Here is a 23,523-nt window from a genome sequence, read left to right as displayed (position 1 = left end):
ACTGAACTCACATGCACAAACCCACACACATGTGTACAGCTAAAACTAAGTCATTTTTATTAAAAAGCTAATACCTCCTCAGAGAGGGGATGGTGCATCCCATCCAAGCCCTCTGCCTATGGAAAGAATGTCATGGCCAAGAGTAGATACTAAAACAATTGGGAAGTACCAGAGAGAGAGGACTTAAGTCAGGTTAGCCAAAAGATGATAGCAGGAGGAGGGAGCACAGGAAATAAGTCTGGAGTGAGATTCTAACTGCTTTCAAATTTTGAAAACAGTGACAGTGTCGGGTATGGTACCAAGAGAGTAAAACACAAAGAAGGAAAAATTTAAGTAAATGCAAGGACCAAGGCTCTTTGGGCAATTGTGGTTGAAGCAGAGGAACCTAGCTTGGGTCTTAGGTCTTGGTCCTGGAGGTGTTTAGTAAGCCAGCCCCGTTAGCAGGTACACTCTATCTAATAAATGTCAAAGGGGGACTCCAGAGAACAACATTCTGCACTTAGTGTAAAGATGTTACCTTTTTGCCTTGAAATTCCTTTTTCCATGATTAGGAAGAAAATATACAGAGAGAGAGAGACAGAGAGAGAGAGAGAGAGAGAGAGAGAGAGAGAGAGAGAGAGAGAGAGAGAGAGAGAATGAGAATATCTTATCTTTTTAAAGAAAGGGACCTTATAGCATTTAACAAAAGCTTTTTGCTGGGTTTAAATCTTGCTTTTGATTTAGGTGTCATAGCTGACACCTGTAATCCTGGCACTTGAGAGGCTGAGGAAGAAGGACTGCCATGATTTTAAGTCTAACTTTGGCTACATAGTGAGTTCCAGGTTAGCCCTAGTAGTAGAAGACCCTGTTCCTAAACTAAAAAATATAAAACAAGAAGAAAACAAAAAGGTTGCTCTCCTAGCACAGAAGGCACCCCACCTCACAAAACAAAATAAAAAACCAGGAATGTCATTCAGACAGAAATGGTAGAACTCTCCAGCACATGGAGGTAGAAGCAAGAGGATCGGGAGTTCAAAGTCATCCCAAACTATGACAAAAGGCTGACCCAGCTCCTGGCTATAAAGGACTCTGTCTCAAGGGCAAAACAAGATGAAACAACAACAAATAAACAAACAAAACTTTTAACTTAGATGCTTATACTACAACCTGTTCATATTTCTGTCCTATTGAAACTTGAGAAGCAGGAATTTTTAGTACGAAAAGAATGATCTACAAAAGGAAAGACGTGAACAAGGAATACAAAACAACCCAAGCCTTGTTTTAAATTTTAAAACTTATTTTACCTTTCCATGCATGCATGTCATGTATTTTGATAACGTTCATTCCATTAATCTGTCTTCCCAACCCCCAACCACTTTCATACATTTATTTGTGGTTTTTTTCATTCGATCCATGGACTTTCATTAGGGCCGTTTGCATGAATGTGGGTGGGGGATAATTTACTGGAGCTTAGTCAACAATTTAAGTCTAAATTTATTTTTATTAGATAAACATGTGGAAGGACATTAATATAAAGCCTCTAGCAATAGATAAGAAAAGCCATGTCTTAATTCTTTGATGGGGTTAATAAGGAAGAGGACAGACAGAAACAATCAATAAAGAATCGACTCTAATTTCAAGTTCAATTTTGTCTTAAAAAACAAATAGTTGAGTTTCAGGAGATCTGCTAGTTTACAGGAACCAAAAGATGGCAACTTCCGCTTGAATATTAATGAAAAATAAGGAATGTGATGTTGCTTCAATGAACAGAAAAAAAAAAGAAGAAACAAAAAAATTATGATGGCTACTTTTAAGTTGATTATGTTAAGTGAATCCATTTAATTATTTTTAAAGACTAGAAATCAATACAAATTTCTGTAGTGCTTTAAAAGAACCTCTTCAGCTCTAGGATAAGATTTAAATTAAATTTAAATTCTCTAAAAATATGTGGGAAGTCAGTTCACTGCATGAACATTCATATATCCATACTAATGATTTTATAGTTAGACTTCACTTTTGGACCAGCCTCCTAAATGGGATTCTTTTAATTGTCCTTTCGATACTTTAATGTCTAGATATTCCTGGAGGGGGGGGAGGGCGAGTAAGACAAGACTTTTTGTTCATTTTTCCCATCTTATGGATAGATTGAAGTATAATATTAGTAACCACAAGCTGTGCTGGAATTCTGAGATACAAAGGGGAGACGTGATGTTCTTAAGCTGCAAGTCATAGAAACCCATTAGAACTCCTTCTGAAATATAATGGAACCTATTTAATTCAGTTGCAGAATTTTCACACCTGCTGAGCTGTGTGAACCTCATGCTATTCTTGATACCAGTTGGGATCCGTCCTGAAAAACTCGAGAGCATAAAGTTTTTAACTCATGGTTTCAAAGGCATTTATCATCTATGTCCCCTTTCCAGATGCCTCCTGGGGCCACTGTTCTTCCCTACAGCTCATACTGGATCATAATTTGATTCCCCAATAGCACAGCATCTTAGGAATATTTATGAAGCACATAAACCAAGCAAGTTGTCTCTATCATCTCCCTGGGTACTACATGCTAAAAGCATTGAGTGATTTAGCCTCTTGTTGGCAATAGTGCCTTTGTACACGGTCTCCTAGGAGAGTGATAGATCTCTATGGTCTTCTAAACGGACATGATGAGAAGGGAAAGAGGAGGCCAAATCTCCTCAGGACCTGATAGAATGAGCACAGAGGGGATTTGGACCCCATTTTGACAAGCCTACCTGAACACCCTCATCGAGAAATTATGTTTCGAATAAGATGACTTCAATAGAGTTAGGTGAGAAACTCCATCTTGAAGGAGGAAAACTAACAGTTTTAAATGATGTTTTGATTTATCCTTTGTGACTGTCATTCATGAATAGAGAATATGTCTACCATATCCACTCTCTGCTCCTCCCCTCTTACTCCTCAGGTGTCACCTTTGTGTCTCCCTTACAAGTCATGTCTTCTTTTCCCCATGTTTTTAAAAATTAAATTATAATTGCATAATTAAAAGTGTATGGTTTTCCCAGTTCCTTTTCCTCCTTTCAACTCTCCCATGTACTTAAGTCCTTTCTCTCTCTTAAGTTTATGGCCAAAGAACTTGTTAACTCGTTTTCTTTAATTATATATATATATATATATATATATATATATATATATATATATGTATATATATATATATAAAATTCATTTCCAAATATGTAAATACAATCTTCTTAGTCCGTATAGTGTATGTGTGATACTATCCTAAGCATGGTTGTCCATATTCCTTTAAAATTTTGTTACTAATTTTTGATGATTATTCAGACCAATCTGATAAATGTCACAGGCTCATGTTATTTGGATTATTACATTACATTCATTACATTGTTTCTTGTACCATTGTTTAATGATGCTAGGTATACATAGTCTTACTTTAGGTATAAAGTATTTTTCCTTTTTAATATTTTGGGATTATAATATAATTACCTCATTTCCGTCTTCCCCTTTCTCCCTAAAAACCCTCCCATATACCTTTCCTACCTCTCTTCCAAATTCATTGCCTTAAAAAAATTAATCTTTTTACATGCACAAATGAATGTACATATATATATCCCTAAACATAACCTGCTTCATCTGTGTAATGTTATTTGCAAGCATGTTTTCAGAGTTGACCATTTGGTATTGGATGACCAACTGCTGTGCTCCTTCCTAGGGGAAGACTAGTCCTCCCACTCTCAGAAGTCCTTAGAGCAGTGATTCTCAACCTGTGGGTTGTGACCCCTTCATAACAGTAGCAAAATTACAGCTATTAAGTAGCAATAAGAATAATTTTATGGCTGGGGGGGGTCATGAGGGACTGTATTAAAGGGTTTCAGCATTAGGAAGGTTGAGAACCGCTGCCTTAGAGGAAATGTATTTTTAATGAATCATGAAAGAATGAGGATATGTTTTACTTTCTTCCTATTATTACTTTGTGTGTTTTGACACAAGGTATTTGTATGTTTTCCACTCTAGCTTTAAATGTTTCATCCTCCTGCCTCAGCATCCCAAGTGCCAGTGTTATTACTAAAACTACACCTCACCAGTTGATGTCCTTGAAGCCAGATAAACCTGCTCTATAGAGACTAACCAACCTATAATGAACCACAGAACTACCAAACAAAAACAAGGAATATGGACGAATTTGCCCCGATAGAATAAATGTACAGGTCAAGGAAAACATAATGACATGTTACAGCTGGATACTTTAAAAAGAACTTACAAAGGGACTCTTCATTAAAGCACCAAAGTGGGTAGAAGGCAGCTATAAGAGATAATGCAACCCCTGGGGCTGTTACTACACCTAGAGCTGAAGAGGTGAGGACCTGATGAGGTGATGACCGGAAGAGCTGAGCGAAGTTCTGGGCTGTTGGGATTGCTCCTGGCAGGTCTTTGGCTCAGGGGTCCACTCAGTTCTTGGTAACTACAAGGGGCACCAGGGGAATCAGCCCTACCTCACTCTCTTTCTTTCATTATCTACCAAATCCTCCCATTGATCAAACCTAACTGGAAACTAGAGGGCAAGGAGGATACTGAGGTAGAGCAGGCAGATGGGTAGGTTAATTATGCAGTGGGAAAGGCAGGAGATGTCAAACCTGGTCTTTATTAATATGTAAGAACCTTGACATTCCATAGGTTAATTTTGGTAGAACTTTAAAAATCTTAAAGCTGTCACTTATAAATGAGCCATTCTGAAGAGGGCTTGCATAATATAGTTGAAGATTTGCCATTTCTGGCCACATTTTTGCCTGAATCAAGAATCAAAGTGTGTGTGCGTGGGGGTGGGGGGGCTAGGAGGCAGGTTTGAGTGGCTCTGGAGTAATGAAGGCTTATGCCGCTTCGGGAGACATCTGGAGACAGATAGGGATCCTATGATTCTGAGAGTAACTTAGAGTCTGAAGCCTTGGGACATGGCAAGTAATTATGTGCGGGATAACTTCTCACAGAAGGAAGACTTTTCAAAAGTGAGCAGCAGAGCCTGTGATGGTTGCCATGGTAACTGAAGTAAAATTGGTCCTGTCAGCTTTCACCTTCTACCTTGGGGAGGGAGAGGAGTGGAAAGAAAAGTCGGAGGGGTGGGGGCAGGACAAGGCGGCTTTGAAGAAAACAGAGCCCAGGTCCTTTAGTCAAAATAATTATTATTGGTATATAAACATATAGTCACCGGGGACATTTAAGATCCAATGATAACAACTTGTATGTGTGTGTTTATCCAATAACTGCCTACATCTCTAACTACTTACCTTCTCTGATAACTGTTCAAGATTAAGAACCAGGTCTTAAATTCTGTTTTGCTTACCTATGTTAAGATTTTTTTTCTTTATTTTATGTATATGAGTACACTGCCAAAAGCTTTGCAGGGTGCCAGCCATGACAGGAAGAAAGGGGTACACCAGAAGAGGGCATCAGATCCCATGACAGATGGTTGTGAGCCATCATGTGGTTGCTGGGAATTGAACTCAGGACCTCTCTTAAGAGTAGTCAGTGCTCTTAACCTCTGAGCCATCTCTCCAGCCCCTTGCTGCCTATCTTAAACCAGAATGCACACTGAGGTCGTTAGCTTTCTAACAAGGTTCCCTGTCTCCTCAGCCACTCTCTTATAGTACACCACCAGCTTTCACAATAGAGAAATGTACAGTCGAAGCTTAATAACATGCTCCAGGGCACCTTGCCCACCATGGGTACCACCAACCAGCAGGGCATCTTCTCTCTGGAGGGGGGAAGGGCTATCTGGATCCTCCTCTCCATCCTCCCGTCTGCACATGTGTTGTTATTTACAACTCTTGGCAAACGGAATCCTTTAATTGATTCCTTTTACATCGTATCCCATATGTTGAGCACTCTCCCTTCTCCCTGTCACGGCTGGCATCCTGCAGAGCTTTCTGATCCAATGCAATAGCAGCATGAATGGGATGCCCAACTTCACTCTTAGAGGGAAAAATCAAGGGCACTTCTCACTTACGCAAACATTATCTGCCTTGTTTCAATGCTCACTTCTTTCCCTTCTTAGTCAGGAAGTTCTTTCAGTAATTGTTGGGTGCCTTTGAGGATCTGTCGAGGCGCTTGCAAAAATGGCTCAGTTCTTACAAACACACATTGAAATGTGTTTCATTTCATTTCATCCTTAATTTTATGTGTATGAGCATTTTGCCTGCATGTAATTCTGTGCACCGTGTGCATGCAGTGGCCATAGAGGCCAGAAGAAGGTGTTGGACCCCCTGGAATTACACATGATTATGAACTGTTATATCAGTGCTGGGATTGGAGTCAGTCCTCTGAAAGGGCAGCCAGTTCTCATAACCACTGAGCCATCTCTCTGGCTTCTAAAATGGGTTTCTTGTTTGCCTACTAACAGCTTTCTGGAAGCCCTGAAGTTACTTCTTCATGATCCAGGCGAGTATCTGAATACACGCTATTTAACCAAAGCTGATGCAAAGCAAAGCACATTCCTCCTTGATTAAGGATTGAGTTGTGCTGTGATGAATCCATCATACTGATGAACAGTGCTGAAGATAAGAGTGTCTTCCGTGTACCGTCGCTAAAGATACTGGCTATCTGATTCTCCATCCACCCTTGTGCATACACAGGACCATGGCTGCAGTTCAGAAAAACAGTTTCAGCTGTTCAAGGTGTCAGAGACATGCTAGCAGCACTGGGACCAGAATATAAAGATGCCAGCAGTTTTAACTTTTCCATGAAACCAATTCAAACCCACGGGGAAAATACCAATGGTGATTTTAGGCACACTGGTATCCATGAACAGAAACAAATAATTCCTAAGGTTATAGAAAATAACCTAGTAAAAGTGAGTAAAAATATAAACAATGCTATGAACACCATTGACTGTATCTATAGAACTACACACCACTTCATGAATAAATGCTTGTTTACTGCCAAGAAGCTCAGTCATGGGCGACATAGTGATAGACCACAAATGATGCCAGCTCTCACTGACTGAACTCTATAGGTGGGGCATCTAGGGATCATGGTACAATAAGAAACACAGACTTCAGTCTTGCTCAACATTCTTAGCTCTCAGAGCCAGAAGACTTGGTCTTTAATAGGAGTTTATTTAAAGATTGGGTCTTCCATTCAGGGTTCTTAAAACAGTCTGTATTGGCCAAAAAGATGCAAGTATTTTCTAGTGTTCACAAGCTCCTCTTAGGTTTTTTGATAGTAAAAAGATTGTTAGAAAACTAATAATCCCAGAATGAGACTAGTGATTGTTAGAAAACTAATAATCCCAGAATGAGACTAGTTACCAGGGCAACCAGCCTGGATAGGGGTCCGGGTGGATCTTCAGCCATGGCTCTTATCCTCTAGAGAAGAAAAATAGGCTGAGGGTCAAGCTGATCTACAATGGCTGACGACATAGTAACCTAAATATAAATGATAAGTTCTCAGAGAGAATGACAAAGTCCAAAGAGGGAGGGAGGGTGAAGTGGAGGGAGGGAGAGAAAAAAAATTGTGTGTGTGCATGTGAGTGTGCGTGTACATGTACATGTGCATGTGCCTGCCTGCCTGCCTGTCTGTCTGTCTGTTTGTATATGTGTCTTTGGAACATGGTGATGTTGCTGGACATATTTACAGGTCCAAAAGGATTCATACCTCATAGTCACTCTGTCTGTCTTCTCATGTGTCTGTGTCTATATCCTTAAAATAGCCTGTGTAACTAATTCCCTAGGTTCTATGAATTTCACTAGCAAATAATCAAACCTGAGGAAGGGATCATGGAACCCACACTTGGTTGCAGGTTGTTCCAAAGTTCTGGAAGCCAAGACTTGTTTTGTATATCTCAAAGGAAAGTCAGTCTTAGGAGTCTGAGATCCATGGGACCGTGTGTTAATGCCATATCAACATAAACACAACTGTTTCAAGTGTGAAACACATGGCTAGTGTTGAATTGGCTTGAGTAAGAAACAGGTCACATGGATGTTGACAAAGTGTCCTGTGCTGTATTAAGTGTGTTAGAGCAGGCACTCCAACCCCTGACCAGAGTGTTCTGTATTTCTTTGATAACCAAGGGTCTTTGCAGACCTATGTGCTACTGAAGATGTGAAGTCATTACATAATAGCTTGGCTTCCTCGGTCCTATTAGCAATAAAAAGTAAAAAATCTGAAAACCAGGAACCAAAAGTGAAAACCGGGAACCAAAAGTATGAGTGTCCCCTTTTGCAGAAAATTCTTGACACATAAATTCTTAAGACGTACTTTATAATTTTTACGAATTTCCACCTGTAACATTTTGTATATCATGTATTCAAATCAGCACCAAGTAGTGTTAAAAGTCACAGGTGCCAAGCATTTTTCTTGTCTTTGAATTCCAGTTGTACTGCTTACCAGCAGTAGGGCCCTGGGAGAATGAGTTATCCTCTCAAGTGACTCAATTTTCTCATCTGTCAAATATGGAGGAGATGCAGTACTGTGTATTAAGCACCAAGTATCATGGGACTGGGTGAGGGAATGAATTACACCTTACACACATCAGAGCCAGATAAATATTGTTACAAATACAGACGACACTTGCTGAACAGATATGCCATTCGTATCAGTTGGCTGCCAGGTTGGCTTCATTGAAAGAAGTTCCTTCCTATATCTCAAGGAACTAAGGGAGAAAGTGCTAGAACGAAACACTTACACTTGGCCTCCACAAGTGTGCAAAGGGGCACATAGCCACACACATGCTCACACACACATAAGTGTGTTCATGCATATAAGTCACTGTTTCCCTTTGATTTATATTCAGTGAATATACTATCATTTATTTTCATAAAATCTCTAGGAACATGATACTGCAAGACACCCCTAGGTATTCCTTGTTATTTCATATAATTAGTTCCCTGCAGCTTTCACAGGGCAGAGAGAGTACTTTAGGATACATAGAGTTGGGGATCTTCAGGCTGTCTGGGATTTCTCAGGAGAGGCTGTCCCTCCATCTGCTGCCCATTGCTTCCTATTTATGTCATTAAAGGTTTCTGTCAGCTCTTTCCCCCTCTGTATATTCCAGTCTTTTGGCACATTGCTATGATGACTACTGTTTAATTCTAATTTTGAAGATGTATTAATTTTAATTGCATCTGTGTGAGTATATGCTGTGTGGGTGCAGTGCCCATGGAGGCCAGAAGAAGGGGTTGGATTCCCTGGAGCTGGAGTTCTGGGCAGTTGGGAGTCTCCCAAATTGGGAGTTTGGAGTATGGGCATTGGATACTGACTGTGGGTTCTCTGTAGGAGCCCTATGTCCTCTTAGAGGCCAAGCCATCTTTCCAGCTCCTTCATGTGAGTTTTTAAATTGAGAGCTACCTTTGGCAAGAGCTATGGGAGCTCTTATCTTGGTCATCAATGATGCTGGATGTCTTCTGCAGCTTCTCAGTGTGTCCTGAGCAAGAGTCTGACACACAACCTTACCACACATCTTGAGATGCTCATGATAGTCTTTTCACCATGGGATCTGGTCCCTCTTGTCTCTAAGTTATTTTTAACATACAACCCTTTGCAAGGACACCTCTCTTTCTAAGGACAGCAGGATGGGTGGATCCTTCTTCTACCCAAGAATTCACCAGACAGGTGCAGAAAAGACAGCTTATCTGATGGGACTCAGCAATCTTTGCCTGTTTTTACAGCTTGGCACTGTTCTGAGTGTGTCCCCACAACTGTATCCAACATGCCTTCCTGCAACATTGTAGTCACCCCCAATACTCTATCTACACCCCCAACACTATATCCATCTCTGTCCTGTAACACTGTATCCAGCCATCTCACCCTCCAGCTCCACCACTCCCACCCTCACCCCTTCACTCCATTCTCCACCTCCATCCCTCTTCCAAGCACCCCACCCCCAGCCCTTACCCATCCCATTCATTCACTCCATCCATCTACCCCCATCTCCCCTTACTCCCACAATGCTGAGATTAAGAGATTACTCACGCTCGCATGAGCGTGCCCAGTTTATACCTGGATGCTAGGATCATCATCAGGCCCCTAGGCTTACACAGCAAGCACTGAGTAAAAATTTATTCATTGAGTATAAAAAAAAGTTTCTCTAATCTCCTTGGCTTTGCTTTTAACCCACCTTCTCCTCACCAGCTCTCTTGCCTGTGAGTCCTATGCCATGCCCAAGTACTTTAAAATTAATTTTTATCTCCTTCACTAGCACCCACTGTCTTCTGCTCAGTGTTCTGAGGACTAAGACCTAAGCAATATCAGAGAGCTTAAAAACTGACTGCCAGGTACCTGCTCCTTCTGCCTTTCTACACATAATAGCAGCTCGCCTTCCTCAGATGAGCAACTAACCAAAGTCATCTGGAGCAACCTCTGAGACTTTAGCAATCAGAAGTCTTTTAAATTCCAATACAGTCAGTACTTTCCCTGCTCAGGTGAGGCCTGCACAGCTTCCCAGTCCACATTCACAGGTCTTTACAGCGAGAGTGAGAAAATAATTCTATGCCGCCGATGGCGGGCACATATGTGGATTAACTGATCATGATAAAGAATAGCGCAGAGTCTAAAGCATTGGCTCTCAACCTGCAGACCCCAAACAATATTTTCATACAGGTTGCATGTCAGATGTCCTACATATCAGATACTTACATTATGATCCCTAACAGCAGCAAAATTACAGTTATGAAGTAGCAACAAAATAATTTTATGGTTGAGTCACCACAACAAGATGTATTGAATTGAAAGGTCGCTGCATTGGGGAGGGTTGAGAAACATGAGTGTAAAGGTACTTGTTTGTACCGAGCTGCGAGAGATGTGCTGGAGAACTGCTGAAAAAAGGTGCCCACATAGGGCCAGACCTTAAGCTTCTCTGGCAGTAGGGAGACATCTATACCTTTGAGAAAGACTTGAGGTGGATGGGTGGGTCAGACCCTGGTAGGAAGGCCAGACCCTGGTGGGTGGCTCAGACCCTGGTGGGTGGGGCCTGATCCTTGTTGGTGTGCCAAATCTTGATGAGTGTGTCAGACTTTGGTGGGTGCGGATCATTTTATTTCTTTTGAGGGGATTGCAGCAGGTGTGTATGCCAAGTAATTTATTATGCTCAAATTTGAAAAATATACATATTAATTTTTAGGAAAAATATATGCCGCTTCCATTTCCAATTTTAGTCTAATGGGTTTATTATAGTAATATTTAAATATGTGCAGACATAAAACCAAGGTCATAAAATTTCTCTGAAGTCACCAAATCCAACTAAGTGTTCTAGCCAAATGCAGGTGGTATCATGAAAAACAGTCCCACTTAAATCCCTGACATTTAATACCTCGATGATTAATGGCACTTTGAGATCTGTCACCTTCTATCCTCGTCTGCCTTGGATACTGAAAAGTGCAACTCAGAGGGTCGAGGACTTGAGCTGCTCCTCGAATCCTGTGGTTTCTACACACAAGCTCACACCTCTTCTCTAAAGATGTATCAAGTCACACAGCCTTTTAATTAGAAAGACTAGCATCCATTCTTGCCAGTCTACAAGTGCTTAAATAGGAACGGCATAAACCAACCATCAAAATCACGTGACTGTATTTTCTGTAGGAAGTGTATTAGGCAACCCAGAGCATACAGACCCTAGCTTAGAGTGGTCATAGAACAACAAGATAGGGCATTGAAACGGGTTGGACAGAAGTTCTACTCCACAACTCCATGAATAACTCCATACCCCACTGGGCTGTGGAGACAAAGACACCACTGTTGAGTTCTGGATTCACTGCCTGAGAAACCAAACGGAGCTATTCAAGCTCCCTGAAGTTCAGTGTCCTCATCTAATCAATCTTAGAACAGAAACAGAAGGTTTCTCCTGGAGACCTGCATGCAAGACACATGGAAAGTCCTGGATCCAGGGCCTGATACTTAATGGTGGCTCCATAAATATACACAGACAATTTTTCCTGGTCAATTGCTTTCATCCAAGTCCCATTGAACAGAACAGGCTCCAATGTGCCTGCCAGAACAGGGACATCTTAAAACCATTTGAATTACAGACATAGGATCCCTCAGTTCATCTGCCTTGAAATTCTGTCACTGCTATTAATCATACATTGGGTTTTGTTTTAGATAATCATTGAGGTATAAGGTCCATTCTAGAAAGAGCAGGTTTATTAATACAAACTAGGCAAAATAGGTAAACTTAAATTGTGCAGTTATTTTTTTAATGTGTGTGTGTGTGTGTGTGTGTGTGTGTGTGTGTGTGTGTGTGTGTGTGTTCAGATGCCCTTAGAGGTCAAAGGTGTTGAATCCCCTGGAGCTAGAGTTACTCACAGTTATGAGCCATCCAGTGTAGGTTCTGGAAACTAAACTCAGATCTTCTGCTAGAACAGAAAGGGAACTTAATTGTTCATCCATCTCCTCAGCCTCAACTTATTTTTATACTTAACAATTATGCAAAGAGAACAAAGACATCTCAAAGTGTTGACAGCCTTGGCGCTACGCTTCTGAATTATTTAAAATGATTATAATGGATAGTCAGTTCATCTTCCCATTAGCCTAGGAAAACCCTGCAAGCTCTTTCTGACACATGCTGCAGCCCTCACAAGGATGAAAGAGCAGGTACTTTCTTCAGCTTCAGGTATTTAATGTCCAGGGGAAGGTACAGCCAAATGTACAAGAAGCCAGGCATCTCCTGGACTCTATTTTAACTGTAGACAGTGATTCAGTCCTCTTGGTTTTTACATACCAGTGACTAGCATAATATTTGGCACCAGAGTACACAAATGAACACATATGTGAATAGGTCAGGCATACATGTATTAGAGCATGTGTGCACCATAGTAAGTACAGGTTTAATTAAGATTGATGGTTCCTTTGAGGATTCGGGTGGGGAGAAGTGTGGAAGGAATTCTAGAAGAGATGAAACTAATGGAAGAATGTGGTCCTAAGGATAGAGATGGGAGACTGTCCAGTTGAAATCTTTCACAGCGACACTGCGCTCATCGGTAAAATGATGCCATTCTGATTGTCACTAGGCTGACACTTCCATACAACACTCTCTATCAGCAAGTTGCATACAGTTGCATCTTTGTTTGTTATTCACTACAAGAGCTTTTGGGTTATTTATAAACAGTCTGGTGGTTTGTTATGTGTTACAATAGGAAGTTGAAGAAATTATATCTGGTTTCTGTAACAGCTACGTCTCAATGGTTTCTATTGGTCTCCTGGGGTTCGCTAATAAGTAGCCATAAAAAGTCAATTTGCAATTAGGGAAAGGAATGTACATATTTGGCAGCTTTTACTTTGCTGTGATTGACAAAAGACATGACTGGCAGGAACCTTACCACGTAGGGAGAGGAACCTCATGATAGTATTAACATATTGTGCTTAAATATCTTACTAGTCTGAGAGTGAGGAGAAAAAAATATACCTGCCTGCTTGGATTATGCAAAGTCCTGGGTTCCACCACAGCACTCATCAAAGGCCCCACGAAAGGAGGTCAGAGAGATAGCTCAGTAGGGAAAGACCTCACCATGCAACCATGCAACCGTAAGGACCTGAGTTCAGAGAACCTTAGGATCCACATCGAAGCCAGGCAGAATGGTGAGGTTGAGAATGCAGCCTCAGAGCTAGGAGGTGGAAAGAGGTACATCCTTGGGGCTTGTTAGCTGGCTAGTCTAGCAGAATTGGTGAGCTCTGGTTGTGATGTTTGTATATGCTTGGCCCAGGAAGTGGCCTATTAGGAGGTGTGGCCTTGTTAGAGTGGGTGTGGCTTATTAGGGGAAGTGTGTCACCATCATGGGAAATTTAAGACCCTCCTCCTCTCCTAGTTGCCTGAGAAGTCAATCTTCTCCTGGTTCCCTTCAGAACAAGATATAGAACCTTCCACTCCGTCTCCAGCACCATCCCTTTCTGGACCCTCCCATGCTTCCTGCCTTGATGATAATGGACTAAACCTCTGATCCTGTAAGCAAGGCCCAATTAAATGTTGTCCTTTATAAGAGTTGCCTTGGTCATGGTGCCTCTTCACAGCAGTAAAACCCTAACTAAGACATTGGGTTCAGTGAGAGACTGTCTCAAAACAGAAATTGGCAAGCATCGAATCTTATTGTATTGTGTTCCCCAAAAACAACCTTTATCCTCCACACCTACAGCACGAATGCCCACAGACACATGCATGTACATGTGCTGTGATTGTATAGGTACTTTGGGACATTATTTAAAGGACTTAACTGATTTTAAAAGGAGGGGTTAATACATTTTTAAAAGATATCTGGCTAAGAGCAATCAAGAACACCACAAAGAAATATACAGAATCAACTAACTGGGGCCCATAGGGGACCATAAGGATCAAACCGCCAAAGAGAAAGCATGCATGGGACAGACCTAGGCCCTCTGCACACATGTAACAGTTGTGTAGCTTGGTCTTTCTGTGGGATTTTTTACAACAGGAGCTGAGGCTGTCTCTGACTACCCTGCCTCTCTTTGGATCCCTTTTCCGTAACTGGTCTGCCTTGTCTAGCCACAATAGGAGATGATGTGCTTAGTCCCACTGCAACTTGATATGCCCCAAGGTGGGTTGATACCCATGGGAGGAGAAGGGGGGACTGGAGGATGCGGGGGAGTGAGAGGGAGAGATTGGAAAAAGAGGACTGAGGGGAAGCTGAAATTGGGATGTAAGTTTAATTAATTAATTAATTAATTAAAATAAGCATGAAGAAAAAATATCTGGCTAAAAATACAATTACCACAAAGATGATCTCTTATCAAATAGATAATAAACTCAGGCTAGATAGACATTCATCAACTGGCCCCAAATAACCATTACATTCTTTTTCTTTCTTTCTTTTTTTAAAGTAAAGGGAAAGGAAAAAAAGACATTCTTTTAGTTTTTAAACATTAGAGACTCTGGACTGAGTATGTGAGAATAAGGAGGAAGGAGGTGACATCATGGAGAAAAGGAAAAAGGAGAACTCTACCAGGATGTGAAACCTTGGCTCTGAGATGTAGTAAAGGAGTGGGGTCATGATGTCAGTGATGTCAGTGGGGCATGAAGTGAGAGGGTGCCCATGTGATCGGCTTGGAAGTGCATCCTACGTGAATTTGGGCTTTATCACTTAAGATAAGGTGATATTACCACAAACTTTGGGGAGATGTGGAGTGATACTTAGAGGGTGAAATTTGAAATATTTTAAAGACTAAAACCAGGGGTACCATGAAGAATGAATCACTGGACAAGTTCCAAAGAGTTCAAAGCTCCTGATGGTCCTTCCATCAGTCATACACACTCTTCCCTCTCTAACTATTGGGTTTCCTTGGGACTTGTTATTGTTAATAAACAGAAGCACCAAGGAATAAGGAGAGACCCCACACACACACACACAAAAAGAAGCTGGACTCCCTGCAGGACTGCTATGGACTGACCTGTGTCCTGTGCAAGTCATTCATTCACCAGTACAAAATGGAGCCTCATCCAAAGCCATTCTAAATTTAATGTCACAGATTTGCCTGCTGATCTTCTCTGCAGTTATTTACAAAACAGGAGATAGATGGGTATGGCTCTAGGTCAAGGTCATACGGCTCTAACAGAAGCAATGATCATTGGTCAGGTTATCACTCCGTCTCATTTCCTCCCGTGGCTAATCTTTCTCAGCCTGTCTGTACACAGGGTATCTGGGAACACCTTGCTAACATTCCAGAAGACCTTGCGTCTTCTCGTGAAGCTCCAAACAGATTGAGAAAGAAATTGCATCTCCTTACTCATGATAAGCTCACAATGATGCAAGGAAACCAACATCCAAGAGAACCAGCCAAGAATCCCCACAGTCTCTTCCTGTGCCACGGCATTTGAGGTCGAAGGAAAGTCTGAGAAATCTGACCAGGCAAGCATTTCCACTCAGGGCTCCCCCTGAATGTCACCTTGTCAGACGTTGAAGTTTACTGTGAAACAACAGCTGTGTGTAGAGCAGAAATCACCAGCAAACAAATGAATCAGGAAAGAGAGGGCCTCAAATGAACGTGCCTGGGGTGTTCTAGTTATTGAAGACTTCCGTGATCACATCTCATCTTGTTTGTTTACGGATGCTTGTATGTCATGCAGGATGAACTGAGCATCACAGATGGCCACAGGAGGAACAACTTAACGTATTCATGCATTACTGCTTTGGTTTCACTCATAGGGATTGGCTCTGACAAATAAGCCTTTGTTTCGGCTACAGAGTGATGGGAATTTATCACTGTATATCCTGAAATTCATATAATGATACTTGGGATCAAATGAATAATTCCATTCTTGGGAAATTAGCAAAACTCCAAAAACAAGTATAAATTGTGTGTGTGTGTGGGGGGGGGGGTCAGTGAAGGGGAACAATTGAGAACAAAGTCTGATAACATATATGTTCGAGTATGCCAATAATTTGTATGCTTACCTAAAAAAAATAATTTTTAAAAGGTTAAAATTAGACACTGACTTTTCCTGGCAATACATGCTGCCTGGGCTCTTAGCTTTAGTAGTTACATAGATCAAATAAAATCGTTATATTAAGTATGCCTTCAGATAATTTTAAGGGAGAAGATAATTCAAAAGCCACTGTTTACCTTGGTAATGGTCCAATTAAATCAAAATACTTAAGATGGTAACTCGGTGGATTCAGGGAGTCTTTCTTTGGAAAATAACCTGATTAGCTATCAAATTAAAATTTTTAAATAGAAAACATCTGAGTATTATTTTTAAAAGAGCTCACCTGTTTAGCCTACATATTTATTCAAAATTGTATACTACGCAGGCCAGTAAGATGGCTCACTGGGTAAAAGTGCTTGCCACCAAGCCCGATGACCTGCATGCAGTCCTCAGAACACACATGGTAGAAGGAAAATCCTACTACCCCACACTGACCCCTGAGACTTTTTTGTATTCTGTGGCATAAATGACTGTCCCCAGTGTTCAAAATAAATAGGTAATTATAGTAGAATATATTTTAGAATGGTATACTAATACATTGGGTCCATTTAGTAGAGGGTGAACCAATGGAGATATTTGTATCTGCAACTTGTCTTCAAGGAAGGAAAGGCGTTAACCCAAGTCAAAGGACACAGCAGAACTCGAAAATTCATGAACTCAAAGTACATGTTTGATCCCTTGGAATTGAAGTTTCAGATGGTTTGAGCTGCCATATTGGTGCTGGGAATTGAACCTGGGTCCTCTGGAAGAGCAGTTGATGTGCTTAGTCACTGAGCAGTCTCTTCAGTCTGGACATAAATACTTTTTAAGACTCAGAGTGCCTTCCTCACCTCAAAGACATGGTACTCTACCAGACTCGACTCTTAGAGGTCCTTACTGTGACCGCTATCCTTAACATCTGTACAGAGCATTCTATTTCTCACTGTACACACTGGATGGAATCCAGTCTCCCTCACATCTTTGAAGGTTGAGAGATTGTTGTCCTTAATTGCAACTCAAAGACCTGCCACTGGGTGGCTTATCCTCTGAGCTCCCAGAGTATGCTTATCTGTAGATAGTAGCACTCACACATTCTCCAGTTCTTCTAAGGTCTGGAGAAGATGATGCATATAACTGGCTGAATAAAGTGTTAGAACGGGGGCAGCAATCTTCAAGTGCCAGCTTCAACAACTGCTAGGTCAATGGGAAGTTCAAGGTCACTTAGCTAGGAAGTAACTGCACCAGGACTGGAATCCTGGGATTTCCTGGCAAGTCCAACTTTTTTATACCCCCACTTCCAGTACTGTGAGAGAAGTATTATGGTGTGACTCATGGTCTCCAAATACATACAGTATGGCAGAATAGGCCTGTCAGAATAAAGCAGTTATCCCATCAAAGAACTAAGGGAATAAAAGCTATCTATGGTCTAGTTCACAGCTCCTGTGATCTATTCTTTGGCCCAACAATGAACATTCAAATGTCTTTTAATGCATGTGCTCCACAACTTAGAAATTCTGCATTTTATCTATTGTTTCACAGTGAGTGGAACACAGAGAGATCAGACATGAAATGGCAGTCCTTTTCTTCCCTATTATAGGAGACATTGCTATGAACATTACGCATGGAGGAAACTGTAAGTGCCTTCTGGAAGCATTTCTGTAACTTCTAAAAAGTACCAGATTCCCTTATAATGTTCACAATGGCTTCAGTTAAGTTTAAAGGGCGTTTCAACTCATTAACTAGGTTACTGAAGTTAGTCTATAATACAGACCACCTGGCAATCCATAGCACAAGGGAAAAAAATCTATAAGGACAACAAGCATTTCGTAGGCAGAGACAGAATGAATTAGGAAAAATGAAAGGCAGACACAGGATCCACAGGAAAGGGAGACATCCTGTGTCTTCTTTGAGTCGTGTGTTGGAAGGTATTTAATGTATTGTATGTTTTTATAGTCTCAGTAGATCTCCTTATGATAGATCTACTCAATGCAAGAGTGGCTCTTAACAAACTTCGTGGTAGGGGCCCCTCGGGAGATGCCTCAGTCTGTATGGTGAGCAAATGTCGGTGTGCCTGCATGCACTTGGAATCCTAGGACCGAGGAGGCAGAGGCAGGAGGATTCCAGTGACTCACTGGCTCAGCAGTCAGGTCTCATTGGTGAGCTCCAGGCTGAGAGGCCCTGTCTCAAAAGAGGTGGTTGGCATTCCTGAGGATGACACCCAAGGTTGACATCCAGCCTACACATACATGCACACATGGGCACGCATATACCTGTGTGCACATCATTTTAAACAAACAATTATGGGATGGTAAAGTATCCTCAGGCACACTTTACCTGTCCTTTCTGTGCATCTGCTGTCCTGTGGGTGAAGGGCGAGGCCCAATTTCTAGGGTATTTTCAATGAGGCCAACTTGTAGCAGTGCCTGGTCCCTGTTTCGATTCCTATAGTTACCTTACTGCACCCTTACTGACTGCCCCAGTTTTTCCATAATGAAAAAAAAAAAAAAAAAACCAAACATTCAGAAATTAACATGTCTGAAGGAAAGAATGTAATCATTGTCTATGGGATATTCCTCTAATTTGGTACCCAAGCAGGCTTCTCACCGTTAACTGGGCTCTGTCAGCATTAGACACTTCCGTTGTCTCTGTACTTCTAATTGTGCCATACCAAGCCATTCACACTAGTAGACTAACCTGCAACAGGATGGTGGGACTTCAGAATTTACAGAGTGCCTAGCCTTTCTTCTGTCATTACCACACAGACTCAAAAATAACCCAGGATGGAGAGAGAACTCAGCAGTCACAAGTGCTTGCTGCTATTCCATGGGACCCATGTTCAGTTTCTACCATCCACAGCAGGTATGCCTGTAATCAACTGTAGCTCCAGTGGCTACCGATCCCTCTTCTGACCTCTGCAGCCACCCCCAAACATGTCCACACATACACACACACACACACACACACACACACACACACACACACACACACACACACACACGTGGGCAGGCATACACATGCACATTAAAAACATTAACTTTTAAAATAAAATAAAAATATCCCAGGCCTGACCAGAGATGTTGAATTGTGAATTCGTCACTGTGTACGAATAACAAACACAGAGCCCAAGGGAAAACTAAGACTCCTAACTCAGCCCGGCTCTCTTCTGCAGCACCAATCACAAGTATCCAAACCTAGGAAGAGATCATTTCAATGGTATTAATGCACACTGATGAATGACGTTGTTGTCCAGGACCTGGGCTCAAACACTGAGTGTACCTCTTACTAGCAGTGCACTGTAGACAACCTATTAGTTATTAGATTTGGCTTCCCTGTCAATTATGTGAGACTAATGACAGGGCCACCTAAGGTAAGCAGCAGGATTCGCTGTGCTAACGGCAGGCACTGAATAAATGCCACGCATTCTAAAGATTACCACAAGCAGTATTCAAATAACTGAGCTAAAATCTTCACTTCAGGAGTGAAAAGGCAGGGACAATATCCCACCGGGGAATTCACCCCCCTCTTCTCCAGAGGCAATGCTCGGGAATGAACTTAAGCTAGAGTAGCAGACAGTTCTAGGAATAAAGACACGACCTTTGAAAACAGAAGGACCTTGTTTGGTTGTTCAAAAGAAAAAATTCACAGTCCTTTTCAAACCTGCCATTTTAATTAATACCTTACCTCACCCAAAGCCTGACCGTGCCTCTACTCATCAAAGCTTCTCCTTCTCCGACAGTCCTCACCTGGTGGCAAAAATGCCACCCGTTTGCCCTGAAAACGCTGTCTTCAGATCTCGTTTCTCTTCCCCCTGGCACCTGCTTCATGCACACTTCATGACTGGGAAGGAAGTAGAGAGGCCTGAATCAGACCAATAGCCTACCACCCGGCTTAGCTCTTCACAGCTCCACTTCCTAGCATCCTCCAAAGTCACTTTTGCAAAAAGATAAATGAGATCAAGTCGTTTCTCCTATTAGAGACTGCATGGTTCTTCCCTTTCAATAGAAAATATTTAAAGCCCCAGCGCACCATATCTTCCTCAGCTGTCACCTCAGACCTAGCTGCTCTTGAACATAACTGTTCCTCTGTGTGCATATGCTGTCCTTTCTGCCCGGAATGCCTAGTGCCTTCTCTCGAGAATGCCAGCCACCCATCGGGACCCTGTCCAAATGTGTACTCTCTGACAGACTCTTCTAGATTTCTTCTACCTTCCCATCTCTCGGCTCCCACTGACCTTGCTCCCTTCTGCGCTAAATGCTCACTAGGCTGATTCTCTATCATTTATTTTTCTGCTTGATTCTTTTCTGGGAAGTGTAGGACCTTGTTCTTTCAGCTCCTAGCACAGAGCCTGCATGGTACACAGCAGGTGCTTAATAAATAACCGTTTCATCAAGTGGCACAGGGAATTAAAGTGCAACCTCTGCCACTTTCAAAGTTGGACTGGGTAAAAAACGAACGCCAATCCCTGCGCTACATCTGACAAGCGGCAAACAGTTATGCAAGTGTGATGAGTACTTGCGAATGAGAAAGATCTTGAGTTTCCACTCCTGTTAAATGTTCCTCACTGGAGAGAGCTGCATCCTCCAGGATTTAGGTGGGTTAAGAAGGGCATATACCTCTAAGCACTTACTAAGATCTTATGATCTGGACACTTTTGCTGAGGACACTTCTGTCTCCCCGAATCCTCTGGACCACACTCAGGTATGAGGTGCTCAGTAAAGTCTGATTCAATTTCCAGTGCACTGGGGAGCCAATCACAACCCCCATTTCAGGCTAATTGAGTTCAATGGCTGGTCATATAGTTCCATAAGGCTAAAAGGGAAATCGATGTGGGTACTGAAAAACTGCCAAGTGTGCACTCCTGGGCCCCACAGCCCACGCTGGCCTGCTTCTTGACTACCTAATGTCCATCTTCATGATACCCCGGAACCCAGATCCTGGTCAGCAAGATCTGCCCCTTGCCCTGTATTTTGAACTCACTATAATCAAAAAAAAACAACGAAGGTATGAAAGTTAAGTTGTGTTGTGAGCATGCTTCACTTTTCTTAAAGTCTTTCTGTATACAAATGCTGGCTAAAGAATGCTTTCGCATCCTTTTGTTTCCATCCATGGAAAACGATAGGACTATGTAATTAAAGAGAATCAAGAAACAGGTTCTGTCGTTATTGTTGTTTTTGTGAAAGCAAGGTTTTGAGACAGTGTTGGCAGTGGGCATAATAATCTTTCACTGACCGTTTCTATCCCAATATAAGAAACAGAACCTGCCAAAGCATGCAGTCTTGTTGAATCCATCTGAGATAAGGAAAAAAAAAAAAAAGGACAGATAGCAAGGCCTTGGAGAATAAATCATTAACCAAAAGTCAAACCGAGACACCTTGGAAACCAGTGAGATGCAGAGGCGACCGAGAGGGATCAGGCAGCTGAGACTGCCTTGTCCCCTCTGATGACTTCTGGAGAGAAACACCCCACAGGCACGACGAACCCGGCACACCGCGCTCCTGTCCATGTCACTTTTCAAACTTGAAGTTATTTTTAGATGACCCAAGCTGGCTAAGCCCAGGCAGGACAATTCTCAGCCCGCTGTGCCCGAAAGCCCCTTTGCCCCTCCCTAACAAATTTGGTAAAGCTTTGGAAGACAGGGGTCTCCTCATTTTCACCTTTACTCACTGCGTTGTCTTTTCCCCTAACTCCTCGAAGCCCAAATCCTGGGGCCACTGGACTTATTCTGGATCCTCCAAGTCCCTATGCACTTGCTGCTGCAACTGGGAAGGTGGACCCTTGTCCAGTAGAAATGGGGAGGGGGCTTTTGAAGAGTAGCGCCTCCTAGAGGTGGGTCATGGGAAACCTGTCCCTGGGGATGCTTTGGAGACTGGTCGGGAGAGATCTCTCCAGCTGCTCCAGCCCTGCCCCTAAGCCCAGCAGTGCTTGATTCCCGTTGCCCGGGTCCCCTGGCACCCAGGTGTTCACCCCTGGTGGCTCAGGGGACAGGGGACAGGGTCGACGGGGCCTGTGCCGTTATGTAACCGACCTGCAGGACGTCTGCGATGCGCCGCTGTGGCGGCAGTGACAGCGGCAGCGGCTCGGGGGTCCTCGGGGCAGCAGGCTGCGGGCGCGGCTCTGCCTGCTCACCTGACGGCAGGGGCGAGCGCGGTGCCCGCGGGCCTGGGCGTGGAGCCGTGCGCACTGAGCGCCGCCTCTCGCTCTCCGGGTCGCCGGGTCACCCGGGCTGTGCCTCCAGCTGGTGCTCCCGCAACCTCCACCGCTGTCACCCGGGACAAAGCGGCTCCGGGGAGGGGCTGAGCCAGCGGCAGTCGCCCAAGCCAGTGGAGATGGGCGCGCCCCCAGCTCCGACTCATCGGGCCAACCTCCAATCAGACCCCAGGGAAGCCAAAGCCCCTGCCTGGCCTCCTTTGGTCGCCTCCCTCCTGACCAGTCGCCCTTCTGGGTCCCTCACCCACCTCCACCTCTTGGGCTACCACCCGGCGCTCAGCTGGACACCCCTCCTTTGCGAACGCAGGCAAGCTGGACCCTTTGCGGGAACCTGACACAACAGAAGCCTGTCCCCAAAGGCAATGTCTTTCCAAAGAAGAGGCTCCCGGGTCATCTTCTCCAGCCCCCTTGAGGGCTTTGGGTTGTTTGTTTGTTTGTTAGTTTTTTTGGGTTTTTTTGTTTGTTTGTTTGTTTGTTTTGGGTTTTTTTGAGGGTCAAAGAGGGGTGAGGTCCCTCTTGGGACTAAGCATCTGCGTACAAGGATATTAAAAAATAAAAGGTCAGCGAAGAAATTGTAGTCGGTGGGACTAGGAGATTGTTTTCTCACAGGTTGACCTCTGGCTAACTGAGGAACTGTGTGGAAGACACTCTTGAGTGCTAGAGAACTAAGCTTGATGGGTGCTGGCGCCCCCTGGCTGGGGCCCTGAGCGAGTCCTGCCCACAGCATTGAAGGTGCCCTGAGCCGGTTTCACAGTTTTCCAGGCAAGACTCACAGACACCAGACCCGGGAGAGAGAAGGACTTGGATGTTCAAGGATTCCTACTATGGAAGAGTCTGGGTCCCTAGGAAAAGAGGGGCTAGTATTTATACGAGGTAAAGGGGAAGGGGCGTGTCAGAAGTGAAACAGGATATAGGGAGGAGTTACTCTCAACCAAAAAAAAAAA

General features: G+C 43.0%; 1 protein-coding gene across 2 annotated transcripts in view; it reads right to left on the bottom strand.

Moving 5' to 3' along the window:
- Window positions 1-22,804, bottom strand: part of Rcan2 (regulator of calcineurin 2) — a 219,971-nt gene extending 197,167 nt beyond the window's left edge. Inside the window, exon 1 of one of the 2 annotated variants that reach the window (XM_034521636.2) lies at window positions 22,398-22,804. The gene's annotated coding sequence lies outside the window, so the exon portion shown is untranslated. Of the gene's footprint in view, window positions 1-20,053; window positions 20,421-22,397 lie in introns of those variants that run through there. The other variant, XM_076915246.1, reaches the window with a different exon arrangement.
- Between the last annotated feature and the right edge of the window lie 719 nt (window positions 22,805-23,523).

Source organism: Arvicanthis niloticus, chromosome 17, assembly GCF_011762505.2.
Source record: "Arvicanthis niloticus isolate mArvNil1 chromosome 17, mArvNil1.pat.X, whole genome shotgun sequence".
Classification (NCBI taxonomy): Eukaryota; Metazoa; Chordata; class Mammalia; order Rodentia; family Muridae; genus Arvicanthis; species Arvicanthis niloticus.
The sequence above is the reverse complement of the archived record's forward strand: the minus strand, read 5'-3'. Positions and strand labels throughout refer to the sequence as shown.